A 25,280-nucleotide genomic window follows, 5' to 3' on the forward strand; every position below is an offset into this window, starting at 1 on the left:
CTGTCTGTGTGGAGTTTGCACATTCTCCTTGTGTCTGTGTGGGTTTCCTCCGGGTGCTCCGGTTTCCTCCCACACCCAAAGATGTGTGGGTTAGGTTAATTGGCCATGCTAAAATTGCCCTTATTGTCCTGAGATGCAAAGGTTAGAGGGATTAGTGAGTGAAAATGTAGGGATATGGGGGTAGGGCCTGGGTGGGATTGTGGTTGGTGCAGACTCGATGGGCCGAATGGCCTCTTTCTGTGCTGTATGATTCTATGACTTTAACCACTAACTGCAGAGAAAAATAATAAAAACATAATGTTAGTCATTTGGCACTCATGTTGTCATGCAGACCCCACATATACACCATGCATGAGCATCTGTGCACACAAGCACACACACACATGAGAAGGAGGATTAGTCTCGGTTTAAATTGTAGAACTTGATTTGTATTTTCAGCGCCATTGATCAAGCCTGAGGTCTCGTGCCTACTGACTTGAGAACTGTTTCTTCCCTGCTGCCATCAGGCGTTTGAATGGACCTACTTTGCATTAAGTTGATCTTTCTCTACACCCTAATTATGACTGTAACACTATATTCTGCACTCTCTCGTTTCCTTCTCTATGAACAGTATGCTTTGTCTGCATAGCGAGGAAGAAACAATGGGGCGATTCTCCTAAAAAAGTTCTAAGTGCTGAATTTGTGGGAAAAATGATGTAAATCGTGATTCATTTTTCAGTAGGAGTTCAGACTCGAATCTCCCACACAATGCAGAGATCACAATCGTGAATATCATTAAAAGCTTGGAGGGTGGGGCCCATTCACACCAGAATCTGACAGTTCCAGATTTCTGCGCATGCGCAGCGATGCTGAACTATCAATTACTGGCTGGCTTAGAACCCTAGAAAAGCCGTCCCTACATCCCTCTCCCCTGCCCTGCCCCCACGGCCCGATCGCAATTACATGACCATTCCCAGGCCAGCCCCGACCTACCCCACTCTATTCCAGAGCACCCAATCTCCAGCCCCCTTCCCCCACAGCAATGATAATTTCCCACCTTCCGACCCTAACAGACCCCTCCGACCAGGGAGGCAGCCCTCCTCCCCTGGAGGCAGATGGCCCGGGAGGCAGAACCCTATGGAAAGCAGATTCCCCCAACAAATCCCTCTCTCTGCTAGCCCTGATTGCTGGCCTGACCCAGCCCTGACCGATCCTGTCTGCAGAATGGCCATGGGACCGCCCCCCCCCACCCTCAACCCCACTGATTGTCCCTCAGCCCTGCCCCCAGCTGGCTCCACCCACCAGGTCCCATCCCTTTGGCACTGCCCCCAGGACCTGCTTCCTTAGCACTGCCCGATATCGGGTGGGCAGTGCCAAGGTACCCCTGCCTGGCACTGCCAGGATGCGGAGATGCCGGCGTTGGACTGGGGTAAACACAGTAAGAAGTCTCACAACACCAGGTTGAAGTCCAACCAGTTTATTTGATAGTAAACCCACAAGCTTTCGGGGTCTCCACTCACCTGACGAAGGGGTAAACCCCGAAAGCTTGTGGGTTTACTTTCAAATAAACTGGTTGGACTTTAACCTGGTGTTGTGAGACTTCTTACTTGCCAGGATGGCCATGCTCATGGGGCACCACCCCCCTTGTCTCCCGTCCCCCCCGGGGGGGGGGCCCTGATTGACCTCCTGCACTCCAGCAGGGTCTTCCATTAGCTCCCCAAAAGTGGGGAACTACTCTAAAGCCCGCCGGACCGAATTTGTACTGATAAGGTGGGAGATGATATAGAGGCCAGAGTATTCAATCCCAAGTCTGATAACTAAATTTAACTCCATTAAAATAAGATTTAAATTACTTACCTTCTGGCCCCACTGGTTTCCTGCGTGATCCTGATCATGCTGGATATCCGGCACTCGGAGATGCGTGCATTAGGAATGCATGCACGAATCCCACACGATTCTCCTGGCCCAACCGGCCAGATAATTAGCGGGTTGGACTAGGAGGTTTGCCCCCCAATACTTTTCACCGTATGCTAATACACGTGACAATAATAAATCAAATCAAAATTGAATCCATACAGGAGCATTTGCAATAAGGTGGACGAATTAACCACGCAGACATTCATTAACAGATATGATGTAACTGGGATCATGGAGATCTGGTTCCGGGATGACCAAAGATGGGAACTCAACATCGAAGGGTATTCAATATTCAGGAAAGATATATGAGGAAAGAAAGTGGGGTGGGAGAGCATTGCTGATTAAAGAGGAGATTAATGCAATAGTAAGGAAGGACGTTAGCCTGGATGATGTAGAGTCTGTATGGATGCAGCTGTGAAACACCAAAGGACAAAAATTACTAGTGGGAGTTGTGTACAGAGCACCAAATAGCAGTAGTGAGGTTTGAGATGACATCAAGTGGGAAATTAGACTTGCGTGCAGTGATGGTATAGCAATTATCATGGGTGACTTCAATCTGTATATTGATTGGGCTCACCAAACTGGTAGCAATGCAATGGAGGAGAATGTATTGGAATGTATAAGGGATGGTTTTCTCGACCAGTATGTCGAGGAACCAACCAGAGAGCAGGCTGGGTTTTGTGTCATGAGAGAGGATTAATTAGCAACCTTGTGGTGTGAGATCCTTTGGGGAAGAGTGACCATAATATGGTAGAATTCTTCATTTAGATGGAGAGTGACACAGTTAAGTCTGAGACCTGTACTTGAGGAGAGCTAACTTTGATGGTATGAGACGTGCTATGGCTAGGATAAGCTGGCAAATAATATTTAAGGGATTGACAGTGGATAGGTAATAGCAGACATTTAAAGAAATCATGGATGATCTTCAACAACTGTACATCCTTGCCTGGCGTAAGAGGAGAATGGGGAAGCTGATTCAACCATGGCTAACAAGGGAAATCAGGGTTAGTTTTAAAGCCAAAGAGGAGACATATAAATTGGCCAGAAAAAGCAGCAAACCTGATGACTGGGAGGATTTTAAAATCCAGCGGAGGAGGACAAAGTGTTTAATTCGGCAGGGGGAAACAGAATACAAGAGTAGGCTTGAAGAAAACATTAAAACTAATTGTGAAAACTTTTATAGATATGTAAAGAGAAAAAGAATGATGAAGACAAATGTAGGTCCCTTACAGTTAGAGTTCGGTAAAATCATAATTGGCAACAAAGAGAAGACAGGCCAGCTGAACAAATACTTTAGATCTGTCTTCACTAAGGAATACACAAATAACCTCTCAGAAATACTCTGGGACAGATGGTCTAGCATGAAAACAGAACTGAAGGAATTCTTCATCAGTCAGGAAATTGTATTGGGGAAATTGCTGGGATTAAAATCCAATTAGTCTCCAGATCCTGATGCTCTGTTCATAATTTCAAAAAATATAAGAGCAGAATTAGGCCATTCGGCCCATCAAGTCCACTCTGCCATTCAATCATGGCTGATATTTTCCTCATCCCCATTTTCCTACCTTCTCCCCATAACCTTGAGATGATGCATTTTGGTAGATCGAACCAGGGCAAGACTTACTCAGTTAACGGTAGGGCATTGGGGAGAGTTACAGAACAAAGAGATCGAGAAGTACATGTTCATAGCTTCTTGAAAGTGGAGTCACAGGTGGACAGAATGGTGAAGAAGGCATTTGGCATGCTTGGTTTCATTGGTCAGAACATTGAATGCAGCAGTTGCAACATCTTGTTGAAGTTGTACAAGACATTGGTAAGGCCACATTTGGAGTACTGTGTGCAATTCTGGTCACCCGATTATAGAAAGGATGTTATTAAACTAGAAAGAGTGCAGAAAAAATTTACTAGGATGCTATTGGGACTTGATCGATTGAGTTATAAGGAGAGGCTGGATAGACTGGGACTTTTTTCTTTGGAGCGTAAGAGGCTGAAGGGTTATCTTACAGAGGTCAATAAAATAATGAGGGGTACAGATCAGCTAGATAGTCAATATCTTTTCCCAAAGGTAGGGGAGTCTAAAACTAGAGGGCATAGGTTTAAGGTGAGAGGAGAGAGATACAAAAGTGTCCAGAAGGGCATTTTTTTCACTCAGAGGGTGGTGAGTGTCTGGAACAAGCTGCCAGAGATAGTAGTAGAGGTGGGTACAATGTTGTCTTTTAGAAAGCATTTAGATAGTTACATGGGCACAATGGGTATAGAGGGATATGGGCCAAATGCAGGCAATTGGGATTAGCTTAGGGGTTTAAAAAAAATGGCAACATGAAGAAGTTGGGCCGAAGGGCCTGTTTCCATGCTGTAAACCTCTATGACTCTCAGACCTTTCAACCATTACCAATTAAAAATCTGTCTAACTCCTCCTTAAATTTATACAGTGTCCCAGTATCCACCATACTTTGGGATAGTGAATTCCACAGATTCACAACCCTTTCGGAGAAATAGTTTCTCCTCAACTCTATTTTAAATTTGCTAATCCTTATCCTAAGACTATGACCGCTTGTCGTAGAATGTCCCATCAGCAGAAGCATCCACTCCATGTCTACTTTATCCATACCCTTTACCATCTTGTATACCTCAATTTGATCTCCCCTCATTCTTCTAAATTCCAGAGAGTATAGGCCTAAACTGTTCAATCCCTCTTCATATGACAAACCCCTCATCTCTGGAATCAATCTCATGAACCTCCTCTGAACAGCTTCCAATCTTTCTTCAAATAAGGGGACCAAAACTGTGCAAAACTGTACTCCAGGTGCAGTCTCACCAATGCCTTGTATCGTTGCAACAATACTTCCTTACCTTTACATTCTATTCCTTTAGCTATGAGTGCCAAAATTCCATTCACTTTCTTTATTATCTGCTGTACCTGCATTCTTGTATTCTGTGACTTATCAATGAGGACATGCAGATCCCTCTGCACTGGAGCACCTTGAAGTTTTTCTCTATTTAAATAATAAGTTGCCTTCCCATTTTTCCGACCAAAATGCATGACTTTGCACTTATTCACATTAAACTCCCATCTACCATATTCTTGCCCACTCTCCCAACTTAGCTATATCCATTTGTAAGGTTCTTATTTCCTCACTGCAACTTACTAGGGAGTGGGATAGCTTGATCTTGGGTTTGGACATAGCTCGGCACAACATCGAGGGCCAAGGGCCTGTACTGTGCTTCAGTGTTCTATGTAGTGTCCCACCTATTTTTGTGTCATCTGCAAATTTGGGTATACAGCCTTCTATCCTGTATCCAAGTCATTAATATAGATTGCAAATAGCTGGGGCCCAAGGACCAAACCCTGTGGTACCCCACTAGTTACTTCTTGTCATCCAGAAAAAAAAATTATCTCAATTCTCTGTCTTCTGTCCATCAGCCAGCCACCTATCTGAGCTAATAAATTACCCCAATTCCATGAGATCTAACTTTGTGAATTAACCTTTTGTGCAACACTTTATCAAATGCCTTCCAGAAATACAGATATATTACATCTGCAGAATCCTCATCATTCACTTTGCTTGTTACACCCTCAAAGAACTCTAGGAAATTAGTCAAACATGAGTTTCCTTTCTTAAAACCATGCTGACTCTGATGGATAGTGTTTTGACTTTTCAAATGTCCTGATATTGTTTCTTTGATTCTAACTTTCCCAACAACAGATGTTAAACTAACTTGTCTGTAATTTCCCACATTTTGCTTCCCTCCCTTTTTGAAAGGATGTTACATTCCAATCCATTGGAATCTTTCCTCTGTCCAGGGAATTTTGGAATATTGAAGCCAATGGGTCCACTATCTCTTAATACCCTAGGCTGTAGGCCATCAGGCCTGGAGGACTTGTCCCTATCAATGTTGATTTTCTAAGTTTGACCCTTTCTTATTTCCTTAAGTTTCTCTGCTACATTTGATCTGTTGATACTGATTATTTAAACTTCCTCATTCTTATTAGCCTTTTGGTTCCCCTTTATTTTTGGTATATCATTTGTGTCTTCAACTGTGACAACAGGCACAAAATATTTGTTTGATGTCTCTGCAATTTGCTCATATCCCGTATCCCGGTTCCTGCATCTAAGGGATCTGCATTTATTTCAGTTAATTTTTTTTATATACTTGTAAAATCTCTTACCATTTATTTTTATATTCCTGGTGAATTAATGTTCTTCACTTTTTTATCACATTTTTATTTGACCTTAACTGGTTTCTAAAATCGTCCGTTCCTCAGAATTGGTCAGATTTCTATCATATAATGAGGCTCTTAGGAGCCATACAATGCAGAAAATGGTCATTCAGCCCATCAGGCCTGCACCGACAACAGTCCTACCCAGGCCCTATCTGTGTAAGCAACATATTTACCCTGCTAATCTCCCTGACAGTAAGGGGCAATTGAGCATGGCCAATCCACCTAACCTGCATATCTTTGGAGGAAAGTAGGAGGAAACCAGAGCATCTGGAGGAAACCCATGCAGACACAGGAAGAATGTGCAAACTCCACATAGTTAGAGGCTGGGATTGAACCCAGGGCCCTGGTGCTGTGAGACAGCAACGCTAACCACTGCGCCAATGTGACCTTGCTGTATTTCAGCCTGATCCTTAATTTCCCTGGTGAGCCACAGGCGCAACTGTCTCATTGAGTTTTTGTTCTTGGATGGAATAAAAATATTTTTGTTGAATAATTACTTTAAATGTTTTCTGTTGTTTATGATGTTACCACCACAATTTTTAGACTGTTCACCTGTCAAATTTAGCCAACTTTCACCTCATGATAATTTAATTGGCTTTAAATTTAATTTGACGATTCTTGTTTTGAGCCCAACTTTGTCACTCTCAAACTTATTGCAGGACTCAATTGTATTGCAATCACAGGACTCAATTGTATTGCAATCACTTTTTCCTCAAGGGCTCTTTTACTACGAGATTACTAATTAGCCCTCCCTAACTACCCAATACTATGTCTAAAATAGCTTTACCACTAGTTAGTTCCTCAACATCTTGGAAGTTTTTGTGAAAACATTCTATAAATTCATCTGGAGCGGCAGCAATCCAAGATCAGGGAGCAGATATCTGATGGAACAATTCTCCATTCAGACTTCCTCTTCACTGCACTTGGGAAGCGAACATTTCAGGGATGCAGTAGAGGGGAAAATTCTTCCCTTTGTCTTGATTTACCAAGATCATGTCAATACGTTATTATCCATTCTTCATGTGAGTTAGAAAAGTGAAATCACAGCTGTTGCAAAAGCATATAGATAAAAATCCCTAGATAATAGGAAATCATGAAAAACAGGCCGTGCCGTACAGCCACTGGAAATTTTTAACTCAGGACTTTGAGAATATAACAAAGTTGCCTGGTATTGATGTGATTGTTTTGCATCTTAATTTTTGCAAGACATTTGAAAAAATGTAGCTGGATTGAAAACTCTTCTTGTGAATAGTGAGATTGTAAATTTCAACCACATGAAATGAAAAGAAATAAAGGGGCGATCATTTAAGGATGTTGCAATTGGACAATTTAACCAGTGACTTTTTCCAGGGCAACATCCCTTAGTTGTTTTTATTTGAAGTTAAGTTTATTTATTTATTAATCACAAGTAAAGCATACATTAACACTGCATTGCAGTGACTTTTTCCAGGGCTATATCCCTTAGCTGTTATTTGAAGCAAAGTTTAAAGTAAAGTTTATTTATTTATTAGTCACAAGTAAGGCTTACATTGACACTGCAATGAAGTTACTGGGAAATTCCCCCTAGTCGCCACATTCCGGCGCCTGTTCGGGTCAATGCACCTAACCATTTATACATTATTCAACAATTTATACAATACATAGATGAATTTGTTAAATGTAAAATATCTAAGATTGTAACTGATACTAAGTTGCATGTACAAGTGAGGAGTTTGGAGAAAAAGGCTAGAATGCAAAGAGATTTACAGTGAGCTACTAATTATGGAGATAGATTTAATATTAAGAAATGTATAATTAGCAATGAAAAGTCAGAATTCAGTGACCAAACAGTGAAAACATCATCAAATCATATGCTGGCAATGTTTCAGACAAATCTAGTGTTAATGTGTATAGATGAAAAAGCGACTCTGATATTCTGAGTTAAAAGAAATGTAAAAGAAGATATTTGAAGAATTATGATCCATTGTGAGTGTGAGATACTTTAGGAAAATCCATAAAGCACTTGAAAGGACTGAATGAGATGAATCCAGGTTTAAGATATTGAGCTATGAAGAGAAACCAAAGAAGCCAAATCTGTTCTCATTATAATAAAAGAGATGTGGATTGGACATGATCCAAGACATCTTCTGTTTAAATAAAAGATAGAATTTCCACTTTGGACTCAATTGGGTTTAAATTGCAGCAAGATTCTGCTCGGTTTAGGAACTGTTTGATTGTCTTCAGATTTCTGCTCAAACTCATTTGCATGTTGCTAAATATAAAATTTGACATGCACTGTCAGGCAATATTTTAGAATGTTGTCTTTTAAATAACTTGCTTGGAAATATTTCTTCATATATTGATGAATGGTAACTTGGTGCAGTTTGATCAGTGCAACTGAAAATGGATTGTCATGGTTGTATCATGTGCCTGTAAAACCTATGAGGAAGATAAACATTTTTACTATTAAGGGCATCCTGAAATGTGGACAATCACCTTCACTAACTGAACTCTGTCGGATTTGTGGTTTCTGCACAGACAAGGATTAGCTTCATGTCTGGACATTCCTCTGGAAACACATTAACTTGTAGATGACCTTGGAGTGCCTACCATTGAAGAGACATAAAAGAACAAAAACTGTTAGACTTGCTGGCCCCATGAAGATGGAATTACAATTAAATATATTTTGGAGTCTATTCATGGCCTGAATTGACAGATTAGCAAACACCCTCCATTGTATAGGGAATTGATTGGTCATCAACCCATTATTGCCAATAATGGAAAGAAATTTATACTGTTGTCACAGGACAGAAACATGCTTGTGATGAGAGATATCTAGAAATACCTTGTTAATCTACAAGGACAGGCCAAGGCAGGTCAGTCTTGGACAAAACAAGGAGAGAGAAGCCATCTCCCACCTAGCGTAAAGAAGTGTCCTGACTCAAAAGTCATCTTAGGCAGAGAATTGGGGATCCTTTTTACATGCACTACAGGGGCTCAATAACTTCAACTGGAACTCCAGGATGTACTGGCCTTTGGGATATTCCCAATACCTGTCCCAAGCAGTCCAAGAGTTTGTCCAATCTGTGCTGATTGAGCAGATGTCTTCTGAACCAGCAAACTCCACCAGATTCAAAGTTGAGGAGAAGTGGCAGGGAGGGATCTTAGTGTATGTGCTGGGATTCAAATGACACAGTTCTCCTCTATTAACCATGTCGGAGTGAGTTGATCTATGGTGCCAAGCTAATTATGCAGTAACAATGTAAGTTGTGGAATTAAAAGATCTCCAAAACTTGCTCTTGGCATAAGATACCGACTGGGACATGTATTAGGATTATTTCACAGGCCAAAATTTTCACTGCGACTTTCCGTTGCGAAAGGATGCTGAAACCTTCCAGAAAATACTATTTTGATGCCTTAGCAGCTTACTGTGAATTGTGGGGAGGGGGGGAAAGAAATCCCAACCTCAATCTTTGCAGGATCATGTCCTAGCCACTCCAGGTGGGTGCTGGAAATAATATTCACAAAGCCAGTAAACCCCATATGGAAACTTCCTGGGCCAGATTTTTGTGGTGAGCTGAGGGATGGAAAGGAGGCCAACAAGCCTGGAATTTCCAGCCACTGGCTGGTTTGCTGGCATGATTCAAACCCTGGAATCATTTTGAAAAAGGCCTCATCAGGGTCAGAACTAGCTGCCCATCAGGGGTGAGCAGCCAATAAAGCTGATTAATGGACCTTCTAACACTTATTTCACGCACCGACAAGTTTCCAGTCTACAGGCAGGTTTCAACCATAGATGAAACATGCCCGGTGAGAGGAAGTGACAGATCAGAGGCACAGTGCTCCAATGGGCTTTTTAAGTGTCACATCTTTCCCCAACCCCGCCGTTGCCAGCCATGCTTGTCACAGTTATGCTTCCTATTCTATGGATGTGTGGATGACTTCACAACTATTGCCTTTTTTATTGTTATATTTTTTAAAAGACATTTAGCTTGTGGTCATGTCAATAACTTTTCAATGGAAAATAACAATTCAAAGACACTATGATTCCCATGCTAGTTTCAATAACTCAATATTTTCATTAAGACTACAACATATAATAACATGGAGCTGGACTGAAAGTAAGCCTGAGGTGTTGGCTGAATCTGGCTCGCAGGCCTCAGTTATGGGTGTGAGGAAGATTAGGAGGGGAAGCATGAAAAGGGCTTTGAATGGGGTGGGGTGCGGTTGGAGAGATGGCTCTATTAGACACAGGGGACCCTACGAAGGTCCCAGTCTCACTTCTTGCCTGACCCTAGCTCTCCGAGCACAACCTGCCAAGCTCTCCACTTGGCCTGAACCTCCCCTGCCGTGGGTAAAATAGCAGGGGTGGGGTGAGGCACCAAAGTGCTTATTAATGGCCACTTATAGCCCCCTCCTTCCCCTGTAAAATGTCAGACAGGCTGGGGATGGATAGGAAGGTGTTGGGCAGGCCACATGCTGTACTTTACGAGCTTCACTCACTTACCTCCACACTGAAGGCGGGGAGGTGGCGGGGGTGTAAAATCTGACCCACGGTCTCAATGACCTCAATATCTATGTAAAGTTAATAGCATTTGAATGTCTGCAGGAATCTGTATAAACTCACAGAGTGCAAGCTAACACCACAATGCTCCGAGCACATTATCATTTCTACAACTCTGTCAGAGATACTCAATTCTGTTTCTGAACTGTAAGGGTAATTGTAGCCTCTTGAGTCCCAGAGAACAGAGTTATGCTGCAGTGGTGACACCACAAGATCCTTTCCCACTCTATTACATGTCATTTCAGCAATACTTTCAGCTATCCTTATCACGGCACCTGTTTTATACAGGCCGTAATGCAGATGAAAAAAATACAATAATAAGGCAGCAGAGAGCTGGTAATTTGATCTCTGGGGGTTCTGATGATGTCCATAAACCCACTCGAGCTTTGTTCTCATGGTTTATGGCATCATCTGAACCCCTTGATTAAATTCCAGCTTTATTACTCATTCTGTGATTCTATATTTAACACGTACACACAAAGATCTGTGGCTCTTTCCTGCTGTGCCATTCCTTTTAAAATTCTGGATTCTCTGTCACCTTCATCAGTCAGATTGAGCTTTATTTCTAGGGGTGGAGTCTTGTCCCATCTTATTTGTTGTGCTTGCAGCGAGTGCTGGATTGCAGCTGATGGGGAGGAGTTTGTAACCTGGGTTTCCACCTGGTGAAAATCGCTTCTGAAGCGATCTATACCCACCGTAAGGTGCTTCCCACTGTTTATACTGGCAAGTGCTTTGAAAAGAGGATTTCAGCAAGGCTGCTCTGGCAACATTTTAGCTGGATTGCCTTATACTCTCCAGGAAGCTATGCAGCATTCTGCGAAGGTTACCTTTCTGGACTCAGTGGGGTTAACGGCTTGCAATGAAATCTTTTAGCAGATCAGAAGAATATGTTTGATTCCTGTGGATTATTATCACACCACCATTGCCAACCTCCCCCTTTCCCTTGCCCTGCATTGGTACAGCCCAATTTGCTATGCATGGGTGCTCCTGGCTCTAAGCACAGGATTGGATGTCATCCTCCATTCAGTCTGTGGCACTGTTTTGGGTTGAATCGGAAGAAGGTTGTATACACTAGCTCGGTCGTCCGTAATGTTTAAGCTCACCTAGTGAGTAACATTTCATGCTGCAGCTGGAGCTGACAATATCTCGGGGGTTTCCTTGTTTATTTTTCTGTTTCAATTATGATTTTGCCAGCTTGTCTTCCCTTTCAAATATTATATGTAAAGGACTGATTCACTGCAGAGAAAAAAAAGTGGACAAACTTTGATTCAGAAGCTAGGAAATAGAGGAAGCAAGTCGGTCGTGGTGAATGGAGTGGTAAGGAATGTTAAGACTCTTGTAGAATTTTTAACAGATGATTCCAGATGTACAAATGTTTTTTTTCCTTTCAAGGTTCTCGCTTTCTGACCGTCATGCCTGCTTTGAGGTGGCAATATTGAGTGGAGTACAAATGTATCGGAGAAGGTGAAACAAGGCTGATCTGGAGAAGGCAGAGAGCTGATAAAAGGGCTTCGCTGCTTCCCAGTGTATGCTGATGCACTCTGTAGCTTTGCTATCATTCAGAGAGCATGTGCTGGAATGCAAAGACAGGGAGATCACTGTCATAAATTGTTCAAGCTGCTTTTTAACGCTCTAACCGTAGGAATTTTCCACATAATGCCTTGTTCCCAGTATCATATACAACATTAATTATTATTGTTTTCTAAAATACATAAACAGGCAATTTCCACATGCTGTCAGGCTTGTGTTGCCCCTCATCATCATTATCATCTTCCTCTTCCTCATCAGTAGTGATTTACAAACCAGTTAGGTCAGAGATTAATTTAACTTGTATGATGTTAACACTTCCTCAAGTCATTACAGTCTCTACCTGATTTGCAATAATTGATCTTTGGTGGGTTCTATGTTGCTATTGAGCTGTATGATTTAACCCCAGGGTGCTAAGGAGCTAGCTTTCCAGAATACAAAGCCATTCTTTTGATTTCCCTGTGACACTTAGAAATCCAGTTCTCTGACTATTGTTTTTTCTCTAAATCTCTCTATCTCTCTCTTAAAGCAATCTGGAGCAATCCAACGCATTGGTTGTCCTGCAAAGTAAACTTTAAATAAAATAAGGAGGAATTGTAACCCTGTTGCAGTCTCTGATTTTGCTGCAGCCTTGCTGCTGCAGTCCTCCGAGGGTTAAAGCAATGATTTTTAAATGAAGCGAGGTATTTATAGTGTAAAGCATGGCTGTAGTACTAGATCTACGATTGTGAGGACAGCATTTAGATTCAGCAACACAGCTGCCACTCACCGAGAGATTGCCTCTTTTAAGGTTATTTTGACCATTTTCCCCAAGGATATTGGCCATTTTATCAATCTGTAATTACTTGACACAATACAAAGGGATAAAGATAGGGTGTAAAATTATGTTAAGATATGTTCCCCCACTCAATTTCAGTCTCTCTCTTTCATTCTCTTTACGATGTATTTTAGGATTGATACAAAGTGCAGTGATCAAAATATCTCTGGTGGTACACTAGTGATCAGAATAGTGATCTGCAGTCGAGCACTTTATCACGACCTGTGCCCTGTTTATTAAATTAAGTATCAAGAGCTTGAAGATAGACACGGCTATCCGTGATCGTCCTATAGAGATCTGAGTGTAAAGAACCATTGACTTCTGACCAGCTGCCTTCAGTCATTGTGGCACAATTAATGAAGAACACCTTCACTGGGTCTTAAGGACAACTAAATAATGTATGGGGTATAATACAATACAGTGTAGTGCTCAAGGGCTAACAAATGATTGCCAAAACGTTGTTCAATTACAACAACAAGGATTTACTAAAGCTCTTAGTTAGTAATCTGTGAAGAGCATTTTAAATGAAACTTGATTGAGCGGAAGTCAAAGACAAACAAAAGTTTCTTCATGCTTCAGCTAAACAGTCTCTGAGCAGTTAGCTGATGAAAGTGTTTTAAAATGTGGATTTCAGGTGTTTTAAATTCTCAACTTGATAATTACCTCTAAGGGTCTGATTAGATTGTGCCCTTTCTGTCACGTCAGTCCCGGTGAGGAACATCAACATGTCAAGCCTCAGTGAAAAGAGGTTCTCGTGCCTGTTTGCTTGGCGCAGAGCTTACAAAAGAATTAGCAAGTAGAAGCTAAACTCATATTGTACCTCTTGTATAATCAGGTTTCATTTTGCTAATTTACTTTGTTGAAGCTTCTTGGATTGATACAACAGATGTAGAAATGCTGCATAGGATGATAGAATGTGTTTTGGTACATTGCTTTTTTTGATATCAGGACATGTCGAAGCACTTGCAGATGATCAGGTATCTTTGAAGTGTAGTCACTGTTTGTAGAGAAGCTACAGCAGCTAATTTGCACTGAGCAAGGTCTCACAGATGACAATCTGTTAGTCTATTTTAAGATGACGTTGGTTGAGGGACAACTGTTTTCCTGGACCCTGGAAGAGCTCCTTTGCTCTTCTTCAAATGATGCCAGCCGAGAGGGCAGACAGAACTGAGACAGTTTAATGTCTCATAGGAAAGACAATATTTCTGACAGCGGGGCACTCCCTCAACACTGCACTCAAATATCAGCATAGATTATGTGCTCATCTTTCTGGGATGGAACTTGAACCCAAGGCCTATGACTGAGAGATGAAAATTCCATCACTGAGCCAAGTCTGACAAATGACTTGTGCCTATTAACCACTAACCACCTATAATGTGTACACTGACTGTGTGAGTGGTGCATTGAAACAATGCAATCCACACATGGTAAGCCGACCACAGGTCATTTATTTGGTTGTAGTATTTGACAAGCGTTTCTCAATGGTTTATTATGGTGAGTATTCACATTAAGAATAGAGGTTTTCCTTTCAAGCTGATGTAAATTACATACCAAAATATTTTCAGTGACCTGATGTCTGTTAAACCAAGCACACGTGATTTAGTATGGTAACCCAGGAGGAAATTCCTCCAATTCTATTTTCCTGTGTAGCATGATTTGTTGCCTGAGTATTCCTGAATGACACTGAAAATCCCAAAGCCAGTTGAAGCTGGTTTCTGACTAGGTTTGAGAAATATTAGGTCACTTGTTGAAAGAAACCACTTGACCCAGTAACAACTAAAACTTAGGCCAGAGTCTTACCAGCATGCCAGTCCCGATTCCGGGAGGGGCTCAGCTCGGAGAAGAGCATTTTTGTTGGCCTCGGGCGGGATCATGCGAAACTTGGGCAGACGTGCTGGTAAAATTCCGCCCTTAATAAAGATGATTAATATTATTGCAGGAATGCATGTGTTACTTGAGGTATACTGGTGCCTAAAAATGGCCATTAGAATGTAATTGTTCTGGCTCATTTTTGTCTTGACAGACAAATGACCAATAAAATCTAAGGCAGTGTAGACAAAACAGAAAGGTCCACTCTTTCCACCTACCATACACAATTGACATTCAGTAATTATGCTAATTTACTGAAATGCCAAAAAACGGTCAGAAGTCTTACAACACCAGGTTAAAGTCCAACACGTTTATTTGGAATCATGAGCTTTTGGAGCACTGCTCCTTCATCAGGTGACTCACCTGATGAAGGAGCAGCGCTCCGAAAGCTGGTGATTCCAAATTAACCTGTTGGACTTTAACCTGGTGTTGTGAGACTTATTATTGTGCCCGTTCAAGTCCCGCACCAGCATCTCCACATCATGGCTTCCAATGAATGAAGAATGGCTATAAGGTATAACTCCCAGAACAGATAAAACCCTGAACATCCTGGCCAAACACATCCTACAGATAGACTTTGGGTCAGTGAGCTTCATTTGTCATCCATTCATCTGCTGATCCAAACTTGCTGAAGGCCAGTGAAAGGCAGCTGAAATTCTATTGTGTCATATTACTTTGATGCAGCAACTCATGCCAAGGAAGTTGGGAAAGTGGACTCGCACCTATGCTCACCGTGTCAGGTATTCCAGTTTAAACCGTCACCAAATGGAAGCCAAGCATCTACCCATCAAGATGGTAAGGATGTTGGAAAGAAAGCCAATACCAGGCAATCCTCATGTGTCTCCTTATGGCTTAGAATGATGCAAGGGGAAACCTGGCACCAGATTGCTTGCCACACTTGCTCAAGCTCTCAGGTGTAAATAGTACACAATGTGTGGAGGGGAGACTTGAGAGAAAAAACAAAGTTCTGTCCTCAAATTAAAAGTGAAGTCAATTATCGTGTTTATTGTACAGCCAGAACAAACATCAGACCATTGGGTTCTAATGCAGCAAGTTCAACCTGACATGGTTGGCACAGTGGTTAGCACTGCTGCCTCACAGCGCCAGGGACTTGGGTTCGATTCCCGGCTTGGGTCACTGTCTGTGTGGAGTTTCTACATGGGATTGCTCTGGTTTCCTCCCACAGCCCAAAGACAAGCTGGTTAGGTGCATTAGCTATGCTAAATTCTCCCTCAGTATGCCCAAGCAGGCACCAGAGTGTGGGGGATTTTCACAGTAACGTCATTGTGGTGTTACTGTAAGCCTATTTGTGATTAATAAATAAACGTTATTTTACTTTTATTACCATCATTTATCCACTTCACTTTGTTGTGAATCAATTGCAATGTGTGCTGGATCAAGTCTTTCTTATCCAGTTGAAGATCTTTATTCGCAAGTTGTTACTGTAGTAACTGCTTCAGTATGGACAGCTGCTGGACGAGGTGACTTACAGATTTTCATCAGTACTTGAACATTTGATCCATCTGCATTTTCGTACCTCTGTGATTGTGAGGAGTGGTGCCTATTATTTCCCAGTAGTTACACGTGCTCACAGAGGAACATGAAGTTAAGAGGAATGAGAATGAAAACATATGTACTTATACATACTGTAATCACAGACTCACTTTTGTAGGATGTCCCAAAGGGAATTAAAATGAATTATTTTCGAAATGTAATCATTGGTGTTCTGTATGCAAATCCAACAACCAACCTAGGCATAACAAAGGAGCAAATTATATAAATGACCAGTTGATCTATTTTTAGGAGAATTGGTCAAGGTACAAACAGAAGTCAAATAACTAGGAAGCGCCTCTGCAAATTGTACTGCCCAAACATGGAGATGAGGCCTTTTTTAACAGCTTTGCCCAAAAGACACCATTGTTGACAATGCAGCACTTACTCAGTTTGAGTTATTTTGGTCTGAAAGTTCAGGATGGCAAGAGCTCAGCCCTCACCGTCCAAAAGGTTGTTGGGAAAACACTTCCACAATGCTATATTGCACCCGAATAAGCACTGATTTGAATAAGGCGAGACTTCCACCTCTCTCACAGGAGAGTTGCAGACCTATCAGGTTAGCCAGCAGCTCTCCAGACCCTCCAGCAACAGCACTGCAGTGGTCGGAAGAGGCATTGCATGGAGCTGCCTGGCGCCACCAGGGGATGTTGTAATCAGAGTGCCAGGGCTCGTGTGGAAGGGTGGTCCAGAGATTGCCAGGCACTGAAGGGAGGCTTCTAATGGAGGCACCCCCCCCACCCCATGCCCTTCCCATCTGAGATCCAGTTATGTTCATTTGTGTAGTCTGCCCCGCACCTGTCCACCCCCCTGAGCTGTCGTCCGCCTGCCAACCTAAAATTAAGGCTGGGAGGGAAAAGGCCCTCAAGTGACCATTAAGTGAATTTGGGCAAGGGCATTCCTGAATAATGCTCTACCCACCCCAAGGTGAAACTTTTACCAGACAGGGACAAGCTGGAATCCAGAGAAAATCTCCTCCATACAATTCAATGCTGCTCCACGCTTCAGAATCCACTGGGAGGATGGGACATAAATTCTGGGCTTTGTTAAGTTCTGGAATCCACGACCTTTTGTTTCATATGGAGGAATGCTATTCAATTGAACCAAGCTGACCAAACTATAGAACAGATACATTGATCAAAATAGCTAGGACATGCAGTTCATACATGTATTAAGATCATTGATAAATTCGCATAGGAGTATCAATGATGTGCCTACATTCATGATATGCTCTTACATGTGCACTTCCAGCTGAGTTCTCTGCTTGACAGTCACACTGGTGGCCTTGGATGATATTTTTAATACTGTTCAGTATCTTAACCTAAATGCATGGAAGTCATTTTCAGCACCCTGATCAGACTCCAACTGAGATCAAATGGGCCAGCACAGACCAGGAGCTAAAGTTGGGACATTTCTGACCTGTTAGGCTTCCCCTGCTCAATGCCCTCAACAATTGTGGTCCATCAGGCAAGTTTAGCCATCCTTGGTTGGCAAATAATTATTAAAATTCCATTTAGGTCATGTTTCTGTTTGCAGCCAGAAGGTGATACAATCAGATAGTGGGAAACAAAGTTAAAGACAATGAAGTAAAACAAGATTACAGTGGCACAATGGTTAGCATTGCTACTTCACAGCGCCATGGATCCAAGTTCAATTATGGCCTTGGGTCACTGTCTGTGTGGAGTTTGCATGTTCTCCCCAAGTCTGTGTGGGCTGTATAGGGCATTGGTGAGGCCGCAGCTGGAGTACTGTGTGCAGTTTTGGTCGCCGTACTTACGCAAGGATATTTTGGCCTTGGAGGGAGTGCAGAGGAGGTTTACTAGGCTGATACCGGAGTTGAGGGGGTTGAGCTATGAGGAGAGGCTGAATAAATTAGGCTTGTACTCGTTAGAGTTTAGAAGAATGAGGGGAGATCTCATTGAGACATATAAGATGATGAATGGGATGGATAGGATAGAGGTGGAGAGACTCTTCCTGCTCAGAAAGGACAGTAGGACTAGGGGGCACAGCCTCAAGATATAGGGGGGGGCGGTTTAGAACGGAGTTGAGGAGGAACTTCTTCACTCAAAGGGTGGTGAATCTCTGGAATTCTCTGCCCGTTGAGGTGGTGGAGGCTGCCTCGCTAAATATTTTTAAGACACGGGTTGATGGGTTTTTGATAAGCGAGGGGATTAAGGGTTATGGGGAGAGGGCGGGAATGTGGAACTGAACCACGACAGATCAGCCATGATCTTATTGAATGGCGGGGCAGGCTCGAGGGGCTAGATGGCCTACTCCTGCTCCTGTTTCTTATGTTCTTATGTTCTTATGATTTCCTCTGGGTGTTCCAGTTTCCTCCAACACTCCAAAGATGTGCAGGTCAGGTTGATTGGCCATGATGAATTGACCCTCAGTGTCAGGGAATTCGCAAGATAAAAATGTGGGTTTGCAGGGATAGGGCCTGGGTGGGATTGTAGTTGGTTCAGGCTCAGTGGGCCTCCTGCACTATAGGGATTCGATAATTCTATGATTCTAAATCAACTCAAGGAAAATTTAACACCAGCTGAGAGAGAGTTGCAATGAGGGAATGATCGGAGATGGAGAGAGAAGATGCAGTCTGGTAAGGTGACACTTGGACTACTGCGTGCAGTTCTGGTCACCCAATTATAGAAAGGACATTGTTAAACTAGAAAGAGTGCAGAAAAGATTTACTAGGATGCTACCAGGACTTGATGGATTGAGTTATAAGAAGAGGCTGGATAGACTGGAAGGTTTTTCTCTGCAGCGTAGGATGCTGAGGGGTGATCTTATAGAGGTCTATAAAATAATGAGGGGCACAGATCAGCTAGATAGTCAATATCTTGCCCAAAGGTAGGGGAGTCTAAAACTAGAGGGCATAGATTTAAGGTGAGGGGGGAAGAGATACAAATGTATCCAGAAGGGCAATTTTTTTGCACAGAGGGTGGTGAGTGTCTGGAACAAGCTGCCAGAGGTAGTAGTAGAAGAGGTAAAATTTTGTCTTTTAAGAAGCATTTAGATAATTACATGGATAACATGGGTATGGAGGGATATGGGCCCAATGGGGGAATTGGGATTAGTTTAGGGCAGCTAAAAAAAGGGCAGCGTGGACAAGTTGGGCCGAACGGCCTGTTTCTACGCTGTAAACCTCTATAACTCTATGCTCCTGAATGAAATAAAGACTTGCATTCATATAATGTCTTTCCTGACTTCATATCAGGCCCTTAGCAGGTTAAGCACATTTGAAGTGTGGTCACTGTCATAATCTAAGCAATGGGCGCTACCAATTTATGCACGGCAATTTTTTCACAAGGAGCAAATAACTTGCTCATCTTTTTCAGAATGGAAGCAGCTGCTCTTTGAGGAACATAGGCCAAAGTTTTACAGCCATTGTCAACGGCAGATCTTCCAGTCCTGCCGATGGTGCAACCCCTCCCTCAGCAGATTCCTTGGAGGCGGATGGTGCAAACAGCAGGAAAACCCGTTGACAGCGGCAGGACTGGGAGATCTTGTCACTGGCCAATGGTGGGCAAAACACACCACAGGGGGGACGGGAGAGATGGAAAATCCCACCCATAGAAATAGGAATAGGCCATTCAGCCGCTTGAAGCTGCTCCACCAGTCAGCTGGATCATGGTTTATCTGTATTCTAATCCTACCTGGTCAGTCCGTTGAATCCAGTTTGGAATCATTGATTTACTTTATGTGTGCTTTTTATCCCAAAATGCTCACTGAACGTTTGAAGAACTGATGCAACCTAAAAGCAGCTGCAACCGTAATACTCGCTTTTTGTCACTGGGCCAGTTAACGATTGTGTACAATGAAGCTAACAAGATTAATCAAATGTCACATTAATAAAGGTCAGACGAAGATGGGATGCCTCTGAAAGGTGCTAAAGTGGGAAATGTGATTTATTTGCTTAACTAATGTTGCTTTGTCTCATTGATAGCCCAGTAATCATTTAAGATAGATTTCTGAATGTGCTGAGGGTTAGATGTAGTTTATTAAGTCCTGTTAGTGACAGTTGAATTCATTCAGTTGGTAAAGGTTGGGGGAGAGAGACAGGAGATTGGTTTTAGCTTTGAAAGAGGACTCTCAGATTTCTCTGTGACAGCAGCAATAGAATTGCCTGCACCAAACAAGAACAGGGAAATAGGGGTAAAAAAAAATCTTTCTTCCTTTATGAGGCTCAAGCTGCTTTATCATGGTTATCCTCTTTCGGTTAAAGCTAGCAAAGCTAGACATTATTTCTCTGTTGCAGAAGTAAGTGAGGATATTGTCCTTCAAAACAGCAGGAAAATCCACAGAGAATTTTTTGTTATTGTCAGACCATTCAACACAACAGAAAAGGCATTACAAGTCTGACACAAATAACCAAAGACAGGTCTGGAAAAATAGAACAAAGACAAAGAATGAGTGATGGTTATTACTTGATATAAATATTCATAATGGAGCTGTGTATTTTGCAGTTTTAAAAACAGTCCAAAACATGCTGTGAGATAATTCCCACCTTCCACATAATCTCTCCTAATTTTGCAGCGTTACCAGCTGTTTTCCTTTCTCTTCACTTCTTTTCTCACATTCTTTCATCGCGTGACTGAGAATATTGGGGGAACGTAGCCACAAAGTGATTAACTGTATTATTGCTGCAAACAAGTGGTGTGTCCCAGGAGCAAGTTGGGTAGCCTTGCTCACCTCTCTCTGAGCTCATCCTCAGGGTGATGGGAATATCTGATTTCGAGTGTCAGTCCCCGGTTGATCATATCAGAACCTTGAGGCTAAAGAGCAAGTGAGCACTTTGTTTCCCTTATTCTGTCTCAAGGACACAAGGCAAGTGTGTCCCACCCGCTGCACTTCACAGATACCAACCACATGTCTAATTTGTGTCCTCGCTCTGTCTTGAGATTGAAACTGTCCACTATGCCCCAGTATCACTGCAGATACAAAGCAAATGGGCATTGGTTGATTCATCTTCTCGTATGTCAGTGTGTGTACGTCATTTCATGCTTCAAGACGAAGCTGCACTATTTACTTCCTCGCTCTTGGCTCAGGATACACAAGACAGCACGGTGGCACAGTGATCAGCATTGCTCCCTCACAACGCCAGTAATCAGAGTCTTGGGTGACTGTCTGTGTGGAGTTTGCACATTCTCCTTGTGTCTGCCTGGGTTTCCTCTGGGTGCTCCTGTATCTTCCCACTCTCCTAAGATGTGAAGGTTAGGTGAATTGGACATGCTACATTGAAGGTTACTGTCTAAAGATTTATAGGTTAGATGGATTAGCCATGGTAAATGTGTGTGGTTAATGGGATAGAGTGCCAGAGAGGGCCTGGGTAAGATACTCTGTCAGAGATTTGGTGCAGATTTAATGGGCCGAATGACCTCCTTCTGCATTGTGGGGATTCTACGATGATTAATCTTTAACAAAGTGCATCCCACATTGGACCTCACAGTTAGACATCAAGCATGTTGCATTGTGTAACTGATGAAAGATAAGCCTGAATTCTACATATGTAGGACGCAGCTGTAGGGGAAGGGGGAGGGGTGACTAGCGTAAGATATTCTTGCGTCATTTTCGAAAAATGAAAATGACTGTGCAGTATCATTGATTATTGCAAACAAAATCTATCTGGACCAATGAATGATTTCTGCTCCAGTTTCCTAATCGACTTTCTCATTAAGTATCTATTTCAGAAAATGATGCTTTGCAAGTGCAATAGGCTAAGGGTATAGAACATTGCTTGTGCTTGTGGTACTATAGAAGAGAGTCTGGATACTATGTTACTATGTGCAGGCTCCGGTGTGGAAGGAAGTTTGGGAAGCAAGTTTCTTGTGCTCAGAAGGCTCTCTCTGTCATTTGTCATTGTTGTCAGCTCCTTGAAATGAGCAGGACGTCAGCCCTCACCTGACTCATGTCTTTGGTCAGAGAGGGCAAGAATTGCCCTGAGGAAAGAGTGTTCCCGAGCCAGGGTTCTGCGCTCTCTCCATTTTTGTCACTTATCCATTGTGTAGTTTATGTGGTCAGTTTCTGACTGTTACAGTTTTTTTTTAATTCATTTTATGGGATGTAGGCATCGCTGGCTAGGTCAGCATTTATTGCCCATCCCTAACAGCCCTCCATTTCAGAAGATATTTGAGAGTTCAAGACATTGCTGTGGCTCTGGAGTTACATGTAGGCCAGACCAGGTAAGGACAGCAGATCTCCTTCCCTAAAGGACATTAGTGAATCAGATGTGTTTTTGCAATGATTGATAATGATTTCATGGTCATTGTTTGACTTTAAATTCCAGATTCTTATTGAATTTAAATGTCACCATCTGCCTTGGCGGGATTTGAACTTTGGTCCACTGATCTTGATCTGGGTCTCTGGATCACTAGTCCAGTGACACTGTGACGGCACCACTGCCTCCCCATGGAGTGGATGAAGTGCTGCCACATGTCTTGGTTAGTGATAAGTTCCTATCTTGTACCAAGGTCAATTTGTCCATAAGACAGAGTAGCTGAAGTAGGCCATTCGGCCCATTGAATCAGCTCCATCATTCATTGAGATTATGATTGATCTGATGTGATAATCCTCAACTCCAGTTTCCTGCCTTAACCCTTGATTCTATAGCTGATTAAAAGTCTATCCATCTCAACCTTGAACATACTTAATGGCCCAGCCTCCACAGCCCTCTGCAGTAAAGAATTCCACAGATTCACTATCCTCTGAGAAAATACATTCCCCCTCATCTCACCTCTGTCTTAAATGGGTGGCTCTGACTCTGAAATTATACCCTCTGCTCCTATACTCTCTCACAAGTGAGGCCTTCAAAGTGTCCTTAAAACATTTTCTCTGCCCTCCTTGAGATCAAGTGCCATCCTTAAGTTGTGAAAAGTATCTGCTTCAGAAGCTGATTATATGGCATGCGGATGGAGTGTCCAGACCACTGGAGCTCACTTTGCGTGATCATGCTTGCAATGTTGGAGGAATTGGCTTGGGTGAGGATGCTGGAGTTTGTTCGCCTGACTTCCCACTTGACTTTGAGTATTCTACAGAGACGCTACTGGTGTCATTCGTAGAGACATTGGAGTCGAGTACCTGACAGAGTGCGTTTGGGGAGCCAAGCATTCAGGCTCACACCAGTGGAGTGAGGTTGTTTTCACTGCCTCTATAAATGGGGAAGAAGTAACTGTATGAATTGCTGTGAAAGATGCATGAGAATTTTCTTCCAGCTTTTAGTTCAGCAGATATATGATCCAGTGGCGAATAATTTCTATTCTGCAGGTCCACATTCATTTCTTTAAAAGGGTTTATATATACATGTGCAAAAACATAAATTTTACAATGTAGTCTTCCCAGTGGAGTTGAATGCATACATTTTATAAAGAATTCAGGTGCGACATTCATGGGGCCTGTTTCTTATCCTATATAATGTTCAACAACAGCTTGCATTTATGTATCACCTTTTAACACAACAAAATTTTCCAAGGTGCTTCTCAGGAGTGTAATAAGACAATCAGTGACAGCAAACCAAAGTTGGAAACCTTAAGACACGTGATCAAAATGTTTAAGGAGGGAAATTTTGAATTATAATTTGTCCTGGCAGTTTAGCAACTTGACAGGTCACTTCAGAGGATGGTTAATTGTCAACCACATTGCGAAGTTTGGAATCATATGTAATCCAGACAAGTAAAGATGGCAGATTTCCCCCCTGAAGGACATTAGTAAACCAGATGGATCTGTATGACTCTGCAGTGTTTGTATGGTCATTATTAGTAATACCAGGGGCTGGATTTAGTCTTCATGGCAGGGGTCCCACAAACAGGCCTGTAAGTGAAAAGCTGTGGGACCCAGGTAAGCGGCAGTGCATATTAAGGATGATTGCGCGCTGTCCAGAGGTGCTGGAGATGCAGAGGTTTGACAGGTCAGCAGTCATAGTATTATGACTGGGTGTGATGATCAATGCTGGGACTACACCTGGAACAAGAGGGCACAATGGAAGGTTGGCACCCCCCAACCAGGTAGGAAGGGTATAGGGGATCAGTTAGTAGGTCCTGGTGTGGATTGGGGTATTGGTGCAGGCAGGCAACACCCTTTACTGCAGGCTCACTCTTTGGACCAAAGACTGTCCAAACAGGAGTGTCCACCACTCCCACTGTCCCCACCCTCTGCCCCTCAAACCTGGCAACCTCACCCCCAAACCTACTGGGAATCTGCCACGGTTTAATGCAGCAAATGACCCTTCGCAAACACTTGCCAGCACTGGTAAATCCAGCAGGGAGAGGCTCTTACTTGGCCTTTGGACAAGGGGGGTTGTCTGCTATCTTCCCTGCCACAGGCAAGATATGGGCCAGAATTTTGCAACTGTTCATGCCAGCGGGATTCTCACACCCTGCTACAGTGACTGAAGAATTGACTGAGCGCCAAATTCTTAGTCCTCGCTTGCAGCAGCAGCAAGGTGTGAACAGCAAGGAAATTCCAGCCTTGATGGCAAGGAAAGCAGTGGGCAAGACACCACCTATCTTACTGCACTATAGACCCCTCCATCTGCCAGTCCATCCCCAAGGGGCAGTTAAATTCATGCCCCGGATAATTTTTCTACATTTATTATGTTCACCAAATTTTAATTCTCCATCTGCTTAGTAGGATTTGAACTCGTCTCCAGATCATTAATATAAACCTCTGGATTACTAGTCCAGTGACATTTTCACTCTGCTCCTATTCCAGTAATTTTATATCTTGGAGACAGTGAAGGCATATGGCAAACACTGATAAAGTAAAGGAAATTGTGAATCCACAAGGCCAGGAGGTTTGTAGGACTGGAGGAGGTTACTCAGATAATGATGATACATTTAACTATGAATGTGTGCCTT

At 42.7% G+C, this 25,280-nt stretch overlaps 1 protein-coding gene across 5 annotated transcripts in view; it reads left to right on the plus strand.

Annotated features, from left to right (window-relative positions):
* LOC145351748 (teneurin-2-like) overlaps positions 1 to 25,280 on the plus strand; it is a 1,559,410-nt gene that overhangs the window by 536,271 nt on the left and 997,859 nt on the right. For 4 of the 5 annotated variants that reach the window (XM_080201350.1, XM_080201352.1, XM_080201353.1 and 1 more), the window contains exon 1: positions 11,755 to 11,981. The exons of the other annotated variant lie outside the window; for it this stretch is intronic. The gene's annotated coding sequence lies outside the window, so the exon portion shown is untranslated. Of the gene's footprint in view, positions 1 to 11,754; positions 11,982 to 25,280 lie in introns of those variants that run through there. 5 annotated transcript variants of the gene reach the window in all.

This window comes from Carcharhinus amblyrhynchos, chromosome 13, assembly GCF_965287045.1.
Source record: "Carcharhinus amblyrhynchos chromosome 13, sCarAmb.v2.hapA, whole genome shotgun sequence".
Classification (NCBI taxonomy): domain Eukaryota; kingdom Metazoa; phylum Chordata; class Chondrichthyes; order Carcharhiniformes; family Carcharhinidae; genus Carcharhinus; species Carcharhinus amblyrhynchos.